Below are 11,954 nucleotides of genomic sequence, written 5' to 3'. Positions count from 1 at the left end.
TGTTTGTTTGCTTTCCTGCCAGCTAAATCCATCTTCTTATTCCTAGATTATTTTTGGAAAGTAAGAAAAATTTCTGTTCCAATTCCTATGACATTCACACTCATGAGGTTCAGAACAAGCAGTTTAAGTAAATCTTTTGAGGACTCTTTACTCATTTGCTTACAGTGAGGACAAAATACTTTCTTCTACCCCTCTGTGTGGGCTCCCTTAAAGACAAAGGGCTAAAATGGATATGAGAAGGATTCACTCTGCTTCACAGGAAAGACAGATCTTCCTGAGCTTGGATGTGTATCAATAAGTCCAGACAATTTTCTTAGTTCTGTTTTTTTCTGGATAACTTGGAATCCCTACCCTCCAAGATATACAGAGGAAGAAAGTGATTTTGAGATTCTGCAAGTTAAATCAACTCATATCTCTTGATTTGGGGAGGGGGAGTGGAAAATGCACACCAGAATGAAAAACGTTATAGATTGACTGATTATGAAAGGGAAGGCTACAGTAAAGAAGTAGGTGGCAGACTTCATTGTGATGATCAGTACATTATGCAGTACAAGATATAATGATGCACATTTGGACATGGAGAAGGAAACTAGAAGGTAAAAATAGTTACAACCAACACAGCCTCTGCACCTCTCTTATGTTGAGCAAGGAAGCTGAGTCTGATGGTCTATTACAGTTCTTTAAATAAAATAGCAACTTGTTACTTTGGCAATTTATCATGCTATTTGTTCAAATACTTTATTTCTTGTAAAAAATTGGCTTGATGGGTAGAGACGAGCTTTTCTTATTTAGATGTTCACTTTAGTGACAACTTTAAAATACATTTTTATCATTTTGTGTTTCTCAAGTTCAATCTCTGTGGGAAGCAATCTATTATAAGGCAGATTTGTTCAACAAGTCCTGCAGAGTTTCACAAATTCCATCCTCCAGGGTTGTTATTTTTGGTGCTAGGAAACATAAAGAAAATCATTAAATAAAAGTAAGAAATAGATACAAAACATACACATGAAAAAACAATATATGCCTTTTTTTAATATATTTATAAATATAGAGATCAGCCCGAAAGAAAACTCACTCATTAGTTACCAAAATTAGACTTAAGTTGATTAAAATTAATACTTAAAAGGCATATAATGTTTTTGAATTTTAGGTAACATCTATCCATTAAACAATTAAATGGCAGTATTTCTTTGAAAAGTATTTGTATCTTTTTTATTATTTTTAATAAGAATCATCATACCAAGTCCATAGGAGAATACAATGATAGTATACTAAGGTCATTCCTAGATCACACTCCTATTAAGACAAAAGAATTCTAAATAAACCTCAGTTTCCTCATAGCCATTACTGAACAAATAAACTTTATGGCTAAATAGAATATATGAATACATATAAAACAGAATAGATACAAGTCAAATAACCAATAAAAGCTTTCATCATATATTAGAAACAGTCTGAACTTCCATATCTTGTGTTGAATCTTTAAAGTATACCACATTTCAGTTTAATAAACAAAATTTTTAAGGAAAGAATTTGCTTTGGTTCAGAGAGTAGCAGTATATTTCAGGGACTGTATAGAGACTCTGCAGACAAAATGCCTGGGTTCAAAGCCCAACCTTGTCACTTATCAGAGATGAGACTTGATGCAAATAACTTTGCTTTTTTGTGCCACAGTTTAGTTTTCTCATGTCTAGCATTAGTATAAATAATGGTACGTTCCTTACAGGATTTTTGTGAGAGTTCACTTTACTAATCCATATGAGCTTCAAACAGCATATGCCAAACAATAGGCAGGTTGCAAGTGATTACTATTAATTTACTTAGCACCTTCTTTGAGAAAACAAGAGTACATCATGGGAAAAAATCTTACCATTATATCATGGAAAGATACTTTATTTCTGGTGCTCAGTACTACACATAAATCATATTTTTTGCCACAGATAGTTCTTTCTTCTGTTAATCTCTATACTACTAATTAAGCCCCCACAGCTTTTCTAATCCTTCTTCCTGCTTCATTGAGAATACTAGTCTCAAGCGCCTGGGTGGCTCAGTCAGTTAAGCATCTGACTCTTGGTTTTGATTGAGGTCATGATCTCATGGTTCATGGGTTCAAGCCCCACATCAGGTTCTGCTCACGGCCTAGAGCTTGCTTCAGGTTCTTTGTCTCCTACTCTCTCTGTCCCTTCCCCACTCATGCTCTTGCTCTCTCTTGCTCTCTCAAAATAAAGGAATAAACTTTAAAAAAAAAGAATACTAGTCTCTCTTTTCATCTAAATTTTCTTCACTTTTAGGGGATGGGATATCTTGTTGAAAAGGTCATTCTCTCACACACACACACACACACACACACACACACACAAAGTCATTCACCTACAACCTGGATAACATTTCAACAAACTATTTCCCAGTCTGTGCTCCTCAGTCATTTTCCTTGTCTATTTTCTATGCTCTTACACTGTTTCTCTCATTCCCCTTCTGTCTTTGACCCATAAACATATTTAAGTATCATCATTCCTAACTACCCCCTGTGAACTTTCCTTAATCCTGCATCACCTTTCAACATTGTCCACTCTCTTATCTCTTGCTTCTAGCCTTTTTTCTAAAGATTGTTTCATATATTGCACTCTCTACTGGCTCATTTCCAATCTTGTATTCATCTCTGTTCTTTCTCTGGAATAATTTCCATTAAGAGTAGCCACGACTTCCACATAACTATATGTAATCAGAAAGTATCAACTTTTCTTATTGCACATCACCACCAAATTGCAAAATGTGACACACTTTATTCTTGCACTTCCACTCTCTGAATTCCATGACATGCCCCTCATTCTTACATCTTTGTGCATAATAATTCTTTGATATCTCATTTATTGGCTGTTGTTGCTTTTGACATCATTTAAATGTTGGTCTTAGGGTTCTGGCACAAACACTACTTTTCTTTTTTTTAATGTTTTATTTATTTCTGAGAGAGAGAGAGAGAGAAAGAGACAGCATGAGCAGAGGAGGGTCAGAGAGAGAGGGAGACACAGAATCTGAAGCAGCCTCCAGGCTCTGAGCTGTCAGCACAGAGCCTGACTCAGGGCTCAAACCCATGAACTGTGAGATCATGACCTGAGCTGAAGTTGGATGCTTAACCGACTGAGCCACCCAGGCGCCCTCAAACACTACTTTTCTTCACTCTATCTTTCAGGATAAAATTTATTTCCTTGAGTCTTCCATACCAATTTCATATATTTATATTTTTATAATCAGTGTAACATTTATGTACAATTAAATGCATAGATTTAATGTATATTGTTGAATGAAATTTGACAATGTAATCTAATCAAAATATAAAATACTTAGTTATCCCAGAGAGTTACCTGTGATACCTTTAAAATGTATTATGTATTGAAATATAGGATTTGGTTTTAAATACTTTAACTGAATATTAATAAAAACAAAAGATATCACAATTTGTGGAATTAGATATATCAGTGTTTAGATATATATTTTTCAGTTTTAAAGACTTATAACAGGAAAGAAGAATGGTCTCAAATCAAAGCTGTAATATCCCTAATACAAAAAACACAAAAAAGCAAATTAAACCCAAAGCAACCAGAATAAGAAAACAATAAAGAATTACAATGAGACTCAAAACAAAATAATAATGAAGGCCAATTAATTACATCAACTATTAGTGCTTTGAACATAAGAATAAAACTAATAAAACTTTAGCTACACTTATAAGATAGAGAAAAATTGATAAAATTTTAGCTACAGTGGTAAGAGAAGACAGAAGGAGAAGTTATTACCTTTGTTAGGAATGAAAGAGAGAATATCAATATGGATTCTGTAGATATCAAGAGAACTATAAAAGATCATATGACTTCATGCCAATAAACTTGCTATCTTAGAATAAATGAATAAATTCCTTGAAAGACACAAACTACTGAAGGGTACATGAACAACTTTATACATGTTGATATATTTAAAAATTTAATTAAAAAATTTTCATATAAATACATGTGCACATAGGTGCACACCCACAAACATGCATACACACAAACCATTACACCCAGATGCTTTCACTGATGAAATCTACCAAACATTTAGAACATAAATAATACAGATTCTACCCAAACTTTCTAGAAAATAGAAGGGAAAGAAACATTACTCAATTTATTATATGTGCTATTACCCTTTTCCTTTCCAGTCGTCAGATTTCTTAATTTCTAATGATATACCTTCAAGTTCACTGACTATTTTGCTATTTCTAATCTGTTGCTGAATCCTCAACAGCATTTTTATTTCAGTAAATTTTTCAGCTCTAGGATTTCCTTTTAAAAAGTAGTGTTTAAATTTCTGTTGAGATTATCTACTTTTCCTTTCACTGCTAGTATATTATCCTTTAAGCCATTCAAAATATTTTCATTTACTATATAAACTTAGCTCCTTTAAAGTCATCATCTGTTTCATCCAATACCTAACCCACTGTGAGTCCATTTCTACTGACAAATCTTTTCTGGAGTTTGGGTCGCACTTTTCTGTGTCATTGCATGTCTAGCAATATTTGGTAGATAAAAATAGGATCTTATAGACAATGAGTTGTAGCAACTCTATATCTTGTCATGTTCTTCTATGAATTATTATATTGTATTTCTAGTACCTGAATAACTTGCATGGCTTCAAACTACAAGCTGTATCTCCCCCATAGGTATGCAGCTTCTATCCCTTCTTTAATATTATGCTTTCCTACTGCTTCCTTTATTTATTTATTTATTTATTTTATTTTTGGTCTTTAGCCCTTGGATAATTCCCTTATGCTTGAAATAATTGCTGCTCCGCTGAAGATCTAGAGATAAGACTTACCCTATCTGTGATTTATTTGCTTTTGAGATTGCCCTCTCATTTTTGATGCTCACCTTCCTTCGGAATCTGCATTCCATACTCCAAAGCCATTCAGTGTCACATTTCTGCCACCTGAGCTGTGAACCTTTGAGGATACGGTCAGTTAAGGCATGTAACAATCTGACAGACTGGCTCTAACTTTCAAGAATAGAACTCTCTTTGGTCTCATTCTCTGTCTCTGTCCGTCTCTCTCTCTCTCTCTCTTTTTTTTCTTTTAATCAAGGACACAGGGATGCCCCTCATCCATGCATAATTTAGCTTTCAATAAAATATTTTGGGAAGATTGTATTCTAATTTGGTTTTTGCTGTTTCTGGGATTCTTTCACAGACAGGATTTCTGCACAACCTTTCATACAGCTTTCCGAACCCTCCTTCTGACCTGCGATACCTTTAGTAATAAACTGTGGCTTTTCCTACTACTATTTTTGTTTTCTTTGGAGATTAAATGGTGTACCAAGCCAGTAAACTACAAATTCTCAATAAATACTCCATGTTGTTGCAATTGTTTTTAACAACTAAAATATTATCCAGGTTCTGTTGTACTCCAGGCACTGTCCAATGTCTAAACTTCCCTCCACCCCAGGTTTTTGTATTTGTTTTTGCATGGGGTCACATTACCATTTATCTCCTTTGGCATTACCGACACTTTTTTTTTTTACTTCCAAACCATGTTTCCGTATCTTTGTTAAAGCATATTGACATAAAGAAACTCACGTATTTAAAGTTCATTTCTTAATGAGTTGTGTCATACATGTACACCCAGAAAAAGCATCACCATAATCAAACTAATTAACATAAAAATCACCTCAAAATTTCTTTGTGTTCCTTTCAAATATCCTCACTCCTCATCTCCTACCTTGTTCTCCTATTCCAGACAACCACTGTTCTGATTCCAATCACTAGATCTAGTTTGTGTTTTCTGGAATTTTATGAAAATCTAATCATTTAGTATAAACTTTTACCTGGCTTCTTTTACTCATCATACTTATTTTGTGGTGTGTCCATCTGGCTATATATGTATCATTAGTATACTCCTTTTTATTACAAATTGGCTTTCCATTTTATTAATATACCATTATTTATCCATTTACCTGTTGATTGATAGGGTTTGTTTCCACTTTTATGTTGAGTTATTACAAATAAATCTTCTATAAGCATACACACAAGTAATTGTGAGGGTTTTTTTTTGTTGTTGTTTGTTTATTTTTGCTTAATGGACATATGCTTTAATTTATCTTGGGTAAAAACTTAGGAGTGAAATGGCTGGGTCATGTGGTATGTTTAATATTGTAAGAATCACCAAATTTGTCTTCAAAGTGATTATGCCATTTTGAAATCCTCAGTACAGTGGTTAAGAGTATCAGTTGCTCTATATCCTTCCCAATATTCCTTTTATTAATCTTGGTTAATTGGTAATGACTGTTTCATAGCAGTATATACATCAAATTTTATCAAAATGTACACATTTAAAGTGATTTAATATTATAATCAATAAAATGTCATGACTACTCTTTTTTTCTATTAACAGTGTTCTTTCATTTTTTCAAATACAAATCTGCATTTATTATATTTTTTCAACATGTATGTGTTTTTTTTCTCAGTCTCTATTTCAATATTTGTTATAGCCTACACCAGATTTTAAAGTGTCAACCTAATCTGGCCTTAATGTATTTGATTTTTTTTTTTTAACCACAATAACATTGCATATGTAATTGGAACAGAAGAGAGTATTTCAGAATGGCATATGCCTTTAATCTCTAACTCAGATCTCGTTCTGTGCTGTGCCACACTTCTGATTAAAAAATCATTTATAGGTACAGTGAGATTTTTCTTTATTATTTATTTATCTATCTATCTATCTATTTATTTATTTATTTATTTATTTATATTTTTTGGCTTTGTGGCTTCTGAACAGAGCCTAGGGGTTGCTGAAGCTCCTAGATAGTTTGCTTCCAGCCTCTACTTGCATTTTGTGTTGCTACTTAGAAGGTTTTCTGAATGACAAACAGCATATCCTGTAATCCCCACAGGCAACCAGACAACAAAACTGATGAATAGCAACTGATGCTTCCTATTTGGCTTTTAAATGCAAAATGTAGCCACTTGAACATCTATCTTAGCAACCAGCTGGAGTGGCACTGCCCATAGTAGACAATGGGACTCTTATTCCGAGTGCCCAAGAAACTAATACACTACCCAAGATACAGAATTTGGAATCAGTGGAGCTAGGTTAGACACCTGACAGGTGAATTGCAAACATCAGTTTAGATACTAACTTATATGGGCTATTTCTCTTCATTTGCAATTGATGTACTTTTAGTGGCATCCAAACTGCAGCATGAGATTCTAGCCAATATATATGTATTCTAAAATTAGAGCTTCACCATTGTTTTCAAATGTTTCATATTATAGACCTCATTATTATTGTAAGAAATACCAGTATTAAAGTTTCCAGTGAAAGAAAAAAATGAACTGTAAGAGCCTTTGAATATAAATTATATCACATACATTAGATTGGCTGTAAAAATGGTTTTAAGCCTTTTATAACCCATTATAAAACAAAAAAAAATTCTCATCACTGGAGATTCTCAAGGTATTCAAGAGACTATTATCAAAAATTCTAGAAAAAAAATATTGTGTGAATCTAATTCAAGCTTAATAAGTGATATAAAATTATGTTAATCAAAGCAAATATGTTCATTATAAGTTTGAGAAAGTTTTATTTGGACATTTATACAAATATCGTATTAAAAACTCTTCTAACACCTTACATTTATTGTAGTTATATAGTATGAATAGAATTTAATTGTTACTTACCAAGTTCTTATAGATTCCCCCCATAGTCTCTGTAGTTTATTAGTGTGTGAAATACCTGTAACATCGTTAAATATAAATGCAATATTGTGAAATTTGGAGAGTACTATCCAAGCAAATGTAATAGCAAATAATATTTAGTGATTAGACATTGCTTCCAGCCACCTGTGTAAAAATGATAATCTTCTGAATGTTCCCCTTGGCAGGTATTGCTCACTTAAAAAGTTAGAACCCCTGATTGAAAAGCTATGTTCATTGCTAGTACCTTATAAGAATTATAAGATGATCTATATAGAAAAGTAGGAAGGTGATATAAAGTTTTGAATTACTTTTCTCTGGTCTGAAATTGTGGGAAGTTCAATCGAATTAATTTCTAGCATTTTTTTCTCCTAAGCCTTGGACACATATTATAGCCAGATGTGAAGATAGATTTCTAAAACAGCAGTAAAGAAGGAATTTTCAGGTATTAATTATTTTTTCCTCCTTAAGAAAACACATGCATATATNGATGGGCTGCTATGTTCCTAATCTTTTAGTTCCATCTTCCTTCCCCATCTGTGTAAAGGGTTAATTCCATTGCTCCAGTTATTCAAACCAAGATATTTGGTATCATAGTGACTCATCTCTTTCTCTTACACTTACTGTGCAACTTATCAGAAAATGCCAGTTGCTCCTCCTTTGAGATATATCCAAAATCATACTTATCTACTCCACTCCTAACATATAGCTCTTATACATAATTATTTTTCTCTTGGATTACTGCAATTTACTGAAATACTTTCCTACTGGTTCTTCCTAGGTTTTTTTCCCCCTTTTTTTCTTATAGTCTATTCTTTAAAAACAAACAAACAAACAAACAAAAACACCTTAAGGTGTTTATTAATAAATTTAAGTGATATATCATTCCTTGCTCAAAATCCCAGTTCTTCCATTTACTTAGAAGAAAAGCAAAGTCCTAATAATCATTCAAGAACCAGGAATGATATGTGTCTTATTTAGTCAGGATTCTCTAGAAAAATAGAATAGGTAAGATATATATATATAGAAAGATGTTTATTATAAGGAATTGGCTCATGCAGTTCTGGAGTCTGAGAAGTCCCATGATGTGCTGTCTCCTGGAGACCCAAGAAAGCACGTGGTATAATTTGGTTAGAGTCTGAAAGTCTGAGAACCAGGCTAGGTGATGATATAGATTCCAGTCCAGGGTGAAGGCCTAAGAACCAAGAGCACTGAGGGCAGGAGAAGACTGATGCCCCACCTCAAACAATCAAGCAGGAGGGGCAGAATTCTTCTTCCTTCTATCTTTTGGCCTATTTAGGTTCCCAGTGGATTGGATGATGCCCATGTAACTGGGGATGGCAAATAAATCTGTTTTCTTAGAAGTCTACTAATGCAAAAGCTAATTTCATCTGGAAATGTCCTCACAGACACACCCAGAAATCATGTTTAGCCAAAAATCTGGGAACCTTCTGATCCAGTCAAGTTAACATATAAAGTTCACCATAACAATCCCCTTCCATTAACCCTGTGACATCTTAATTAATGTACCACTTTGTTCACAATATTTCAACTTTTTAAAAAAGGTTCATTTATTTTGAGAGAGGGAAGAGGAACAGAGAGAGAAGGAGGGAGAATCCCAAGCAGGCTCTGCACTGACAGTGCAGAGCCCAACATGGGGCTGGAATTCTTGAACATGTGAAATCAGAACATAGCCAAAATGAAGAGTTTGATGGTTAACTGACTGAGCCACCTGGGCACCCACACATTGTTTCAACTTCTCTCTGTTTTATTGACATTTCCTGAAAATACAAATAACAACATTAGAGATTTTGCTTAATTACTTCTCTTTGCCTAGTATATTATTTTCCTAGATATCCACTTAGCTTACAACCTCATCTTTTTCAAATCTTTGTTCAAATGTTGCCTTCTTACTAAGACATATTTAATAATCCTAACAAGACTCAAACATTTGTATTTATTAAAAATATAATTTATTTTATAGATATATGTACTGTTTAATGTCTGTCTCTTCCACTAGAGATTAAGTACCATGAAAAGAGGAAATTTATTTGTTTTTCTGAATCCCAAGCACATAAAAAGGCCTCTAGTATAGAATAGTCATTCAAGGGGCGCCTGGGTGGCTTAGTCGGTTAAGCGTCCGACTTTCGCTTAGGTCATGATCTCGCAGTTCGTGGGTTCGAGCCCGCGTCAGGCTCTGTGCTGACTGTGACTCCCTCTCTCTCTGACCCTCCCCTGCTCACGCTGTCTCTCTCTCTCTCTCCTAGAAATAAATAAAACATTAAAAAAAAAATAGTCATTCATTAGTTTCTACTGAGTGAATGAATAAATGTATGCATGAATGATACCTTTTAGATGGAAAAGTGTCTTTCCAGCTCATTTAGTGATTTGCCCAATGATTTGCCAAATTAGACTTCATCTAAGAATCAGAAATGAAATATGGAGGTAGAGTTTCTGCAGTAGGTATCTAGAATAGTAGAATGAATTTTTCTTCCACAAATTCAGTTTTCTCTGTAGAAACACAATTGGAAATAAAATTTTACATATATTTTAGTCTGAAAAACAAAACCTTAGTAGTGTTTAGAAGAAAATGGATGATCTTGATCATATATTCTAATTTAACACATGATTTGACTAAACCCCAGAGCCCCTAGCAGAAGAGCATTAAAGGAAAAGCTTTCTATCATTAATTCAATTTAATTTATTTCCAATCAATGAAATACACCTTGCTAAATAAAATAGTCATTTTAAATTTAATTATTCAAAATTATTAATTCCCTGTAAGTGAACAATATTTAGACAGAGGTAGACTTGTAAAGCTATAAATCTTATTTTACAAGAGACAGTTTTATAAGATGAGTTATTAGGATAAGCAATTAAATTTAATGGGACTGCTTCAGTACTTGCTTCTAGTCACATTCATCTCTGATATTATTACTACTTTTCTCAGCAATCTTAGGTCCCTGTGAAACTAGTGCTGTCAAACTAAGGTTTTTAGAGGAACTGGGGATTCCTTCCATAGTTGCTGTTCCTGCAGTTTTAGTCACTTCCTTGCTGTAATTCTTCTATCACAGAAAATTGAAGACTCATGTTTTTGCATTCATGGGAGGGAAACACAAAACAGAAGAAAACAAAACAAAACAAAACAAAACAAAACAAAACCCCAGCAACTTCTCAGTCCATTATTCCCCTCAAATTGATCAGGACATGTTACAACCTGAACAAATAGGGCATAGAGGCTTAAGACTTTTTTCCTAATGGTATTGAGTAAATTGATGAAAGGAAGTGTTATACATTTAATCACTTAAGATATACTTAACTAGAGGTTGCATTATTATTTACTATTCAGCAATAAAGAGAACTAGAGAGATTATGTAAATTAGTAACATCTATCCAATCAGAAGATGGGAGAGTCAATATTTAATCTTCCTGATTCCAGATCAAAGGATTCCTGCCTTCTAGATTGCAAAATCTACCATGCTTGGAAAATGAAAGAATGTGTGATCTAACCATACTATCATCACAGCCTTGTCTTTCTATATGAAGTTTAGGCTTTCACTTTGTTCAGTCACAAGTCAGGTTCATAGAAGAAAGTAAGCATTCCATCTTTAAGAACTTCAGGGCTAATAGTGAGCTCTAGGTTTTTAGTAATTTGAAAAACCTTATTCTTGAGATCAAGTTACATATTTTAAATTTAAGCAAATTAATTGAAGTAGCAGTGTTGAAACTTCTGAAATCTATGATTAATTAAAAATCTGGGAAGATGAGAGAATGTCCATGGATAAATATATTAATATGATATGGAAATAATTATTTTATAAGATTAACTGGAATTCTTAATTTGTGCATTCTGGGAAGTAATCCTCATGGACAACCTATTCTCCAATTAATTTTGTTTAGAAGAAGTAATTCATACATACCTAAACTATACACAGAAATTTTCTATGATTGTAACTAGGGTATTCATTATCCCCTTTACAAATTAAAACCATGCCACTATGAAAATTCTAATTAATTTTGGTACAGCTAGAAAAAAATGAGAGAAGGATTTGTTAATTCTCCAACTGTACTTGTATATTTCTGCATTTTGAGAGAATTGTAGGCAGTCCCTTACAGAACTCCAAAGTGACACTGACCATTAGAGTAATCCCATGATGTGTATGAATAGCCAACTCTAGTACCCTCATTCAGTCATTGCCTGGGAGCATCCTGGAAATAGTGTGACCTTGGCA

General features: G+C 33.4%; 1 long non-coding RNA gene across 1 annotated transcript; it reads right to left on the bottom strand.

The window, feature by feature from the left end:
- Positions 1-779: 779 nt before the first annotated feature.
- Positions 780-10,227, bottom strand: LOC144239001 (uncharacterized). Its single transcript, XR_013337281.1, has 3 exons — positions 10,071-10,227; positions 7,708-7,762; positions 780-947 (listed from the first exon to the last, which is right to left on the bottom strand). It is a non-coding gene; the product is annotated as an uncharacterized LOC144239001 (long non-coding RNA).
- Positions 10,228-11,954: the final 1,727 nt, after the last annotated feature.

This window comes from Crocuta crocuta, unplaced genomic scaffold (assembly GCF_008692635.1).
Source record: "Crocuta crocuta isolate KB4526 unplaced genomic scaffold, BGI_CrCroc_1.0 scaffold479, whole genome shotgun sequence".
Lineage (NCBI taxonomy): Eukaryota > Metazoa > Chordata > Mammalia > Carnivora > Hyaenidae > Crocuta > Crocuta crocuta.
The sequence above is the reverse complement of the archived record's forward strand: the minus strand, read 5'-3'. Positions and strand labels throughout refer to the sequence as shown.